The 4369-nt window shown below is 34.7% G+C and overlaps 1 long non-coding RNA gene across 1 annotated transcript in view; it reads right to left on the bottom strand.

Moving 5' to 3' along the window:
- Positions 1-2686, bottom strand: part of LOC123732645 (uncharacterized) — a 7352-nt gene extending 4666 nt beyond the window's left edge. The window contains exons 1-2 of the long non-coding RNA XR_006763321.1: positions 2626-2686; positions 629-733 (exon numbers count right to left, since the gene is read on the bottom strand). This is a non-coding gene — a long non-coding RNA (uncharacterized lncRNA). The remainder of the gene's footprint in view (positions 1-628; positions 734-2625) is intronic.
- Between the last annotated feature and the right edge of the window lie 1683 nt (positions 2687-4369).

The following is a 4369-nucleotide window of genomic DNA, read 5'->3' as shown; positions in this document are numbered from 1 at the left end:
AAGGTCTATACCTCGGCTATAGCCTACATATCATAGATGACCAGTCTAAACCTGTTCAGATCAACATAATGTTATAGTCCTACCAGTAGCAGGACAGAGAATGTACTGTATATAACCTACATATCATAGATGACCAGTCTAAACCTGTTCAGATCAACATAATGTTATAGTCCTACCAGTAGCAGGACAGAGAATGTACTGTATATAACCTACATATCATAGATGACCAGTCTAAACCTGTTCAGATCAACATAATGTTATAGTCCTACCAGTAGCAGGACAGAGAATGTACTGTATATAACCTACATATCATAGATGACCAGTCTAAACCTGTTCAGATCAACATAATGTTATAGTCCTACCAGTAGCAGGACAGAGAATGTACTGTATATAACCTACATATCATAGATGACCAGCCTAAACCTGTTCAGATCAGTTCACAGAGAACATCAGGTTTGTCGGCATGATAAGTGATCATAGCCTTATAATAGTTTGTAGGTAGTCTAGACCAACAGTACGAGAGTCTGCCCGTCTTTCCTACATACCAACACATTTATTCAATGTTACCGAGAAATATGTGCCACAGTTTCAACAGCCATTTTTGTAACTGCGTAGACAACACACTTACTTTCACGTTCATATGAGGAAATCACAAAACTTCTGACAGTCACTGGTGCAGCCGCCTGTTTTCTTGCAGATGAAGTAGCTTTCACAGGCAACTCATTCAACCAGCCTAAACAACAGTAAATACAAGATGTCAAATGGTCAAAAGTGAATCTCAATAGAGCCATCTACATTAGAAAGGGGTATATTTCTGCAGATGTTGGATCTTAATTTGAGCCAGTTTGCTACACCAGGAAAATAATCCTGCAGAAACAGGACATTTGAATTATTGTGTGGATTATAATTAATGAACAGTTTTAAAATGGGAAAGTGGAATTTATCATCTTCAGAAACCTTTTCTAAAGTTTAATTACACTCAAATACACTACAAGTTTAGTTTTTCTGCAACAGGGTGATCAAATTAAAATCCTACATCTGTACAGAGTTTATGTCTTTATCTGAAAAGGGCAGTTTGAGTTATTAGCAATAACATTGCAACTGTCAGCTGATATAAACCTCTGTGATTGGATGTTATAGACCCCCATACATATCCCCATGTACAATTATGTGTACAGATGTAGGATCTTAATTTGATCACCCCCCACTGCAGAAGAACTTTCCAGCAATGCAGGAAATATATAACTTGTAGTGTATTTGAGGTTTAAAAAGGCTTCTGAAGTTTGTAATTTCCACATAGAAATTTCAGACTTGAGTTTTCTGTCTCAGTAGTAGTAGACTGTTAGGAGTGTTTTACTGTCATTCACTATACTAACATTACACCAACCTGTCTCAGTAGTAGTAGACTGTTAGGAGTGTTTTACTGTCATTCACTATACTAACATTACATTTAATTTATCTACACACTTTACAATAATCCCTGGCAGGATTCTCACCTTGAAACTTCATTGTGATTATTTTCTGTTCTGTTGTGTATATTCTGATGGGTGAGGCCTGAGCTGGAATGTGAAGCTAACTGAAGCTGTCTAGCTTTAGAAAACCAGTATATCAAGCCTGTATCATAGTATACCCCTCAGGCTACGTTCAGGTTTCAGCAAGAGGCAGGTATCAACATGCCGAGTCGTAGGCAACAACCTGGGTCGTATTCATTAGTTTACTCCACAGCCAACAGTTTTAAGATGTTAAATAAAACATAAACCGTTTACTCTAAACGCTGTACAATATGACCTAAACGGTTTCTGTTGCCAAACGTTTTGCTTTTAGATTGTAGATAGTGTAGGAGCGATCACCCTGGGGCACACAGATGGGCACAGAAACGAATTCACCCCACGCATCTAAATTATATCCAAAACATTTTAAGGAGAGTAGGACTATTATAACACTGTCCACCAAAAATATAATTAACTATATGAATACACATAACAATATCATCAACTATATTAATACACATAACAATATCACCAACTATATTAATACACACAACAATACCATCAACTATATGAATACACATAACAATATCATTAACTATATGAATACACACAACAATATCACCAACTATATTAATACACACAACAATATCATCAACTATATTAATACACATAACAATATCAACTATATTAATACACACAACAATACCATCAACTATATGAATACACATAACAATATCATAAACTATATTAATACACACAACAATATCATCAACTATATGAATACACATAACAATATCATCAACTATATTAATACACATAACAATATCATCAACTATATTAATACACACAACAATATCATCAACTATATGAATACACACAACAATATCATCAACTATATTAATACACATAACAATATCATAAACTATATTAATACACATAACAATATCATCAACTATATGAATACACACAACAATATCATCAACTATATTAATACACATAACAATACCATCAACTATATTAATACACATGACAATATCATCAACTATATTAATACACATGACAATATCATCAACTATATTAATACACATTACAATATCATCAACTATATTAATACACATGACAATCGTCGTCTTACCTTTTATCTCTCAATAGAAACAGAGTCTGAATGATCATTCGGTCGTCGAAAGTTACTTTCGTTTGCTCTGCTCATTTACATATCAGGTTCTACCTGTTCTCTCTCCGAGTCCCTCTCTCTTTACAGCTCTTACAATGAGCCTTGACAAACATTCTACAACTGTCTGGAACTCTATTGGAGAGATGTAACACCATTCTTCCACAAGAAATTACATCATTTGGTGTTTTATTGATGGTAAGTTTTCAATTGTGTTGAGACTCTGACCTGTCCAATGAGCCACATTGATTAAAGAATCCTACAGTACCAAAACACCCTCTCTCTCTCTCACACACACACACACACACACACACACACACACACACACACACACACACACACACACACACACACACACACACACACACACACACACACACACACACACACGCGCGCAGTGCAGTAATTAGAATCCCAGTCTACTGTACACTCCCATCCTCTGCCTCTCTCCATCACTTTCTCTGTGTCGTCTGTTGCTGTCTCTGTTGGTGGGGGGTTAGGCCTACTACAATACAACATTCACAACATGACAACACAACTACATAACACCATTAAATACAGTTGGTTACTACAATACAACATTCACAACATGACAACACAACTACATAAGACCATTAAATACAATTGGTTACTACAATACAACATTCACAACATGACAACACAACTACACAACACCATTAAATACAGTTGAGGATTACTACAATACAACATTCACAACATCACAACACAACTACATAACACCATTAAATACAGTTGAGGGTTACTACAATACAACATTCACAACATCACAACACAACTACATAACACCATTAAATACAGTTGAGGGTTACTACAATACAACATTCACAACATGACAACACAACTACACAACACCATTAAATACAGTTGAGGATTACTACAATACAACATTCACAACATCACAACACAACTACATAACACCATTAAATACAGTTGAGGGTTACTACAATACAACATTCACAACATGACAACACAACTACATAACACCATTAAATACAGTTGGTTACTACAATACAACATTCACAACATGACAACACAACTACATAACACCATTAAATACAGTTGGTTACTACAATACAACATTCACAACGTGACAACACAACTACACAACACCATTAAATACAGTTGAGGATTACTACAATACAACATTCACAACATGACAACACAACTACATATCACCATTAAATACAGTTGGTTATTACAATACAACATTCACAACATGACAACACAACTACATAACACCATTAAATACAGTTGGTTACTACAATACAACATTCACAACATGACAACACAACTACATAACACTATTAAATACAGTTGAGGGTTACTAAAATACAACATTCACAACATCACAACACAACTACATAACACCATTAAATACAGTTGGTTACTACAATACAACATTCACAACATGACAACACAACTACATAACACCATTAAATACAGTTGGTTATTACAATACAACATTCACAACATGACAACACAACTACATAACACCATTAAATACAGTTGGTTACTACAATACAACATTCACAACATGACAACACAACTACATAACACCATTAAATACAGTTGGTTACCACAATACAACATTCACAACATGACAACACAACTACATAACACCATTAAATACAGTTGGTTACTACAATACAACATTCACAACATGACAACACAACTACATAACACCATT

Source organism: Salmo salar, unplaced genomic scaffold (assembly GCF_905237065.1).
Source record: "Salmo salar unplaced genomic scaffold, Ssal_v3.1, whole genome shotgun sequence".
Classification (NCBI taxonomy): domain Eukaryota; kingdom Metazoa; phylum Chordata; class Actinopteri; order Salmoniformes; family Salmonidae; genus Salmo; species Salmo salar.
The sequence above is the reverse complement of the archived record's forward strand: the minus strand, read 5'-3'. Positions and strand labels throughout refer to the sequence as shown.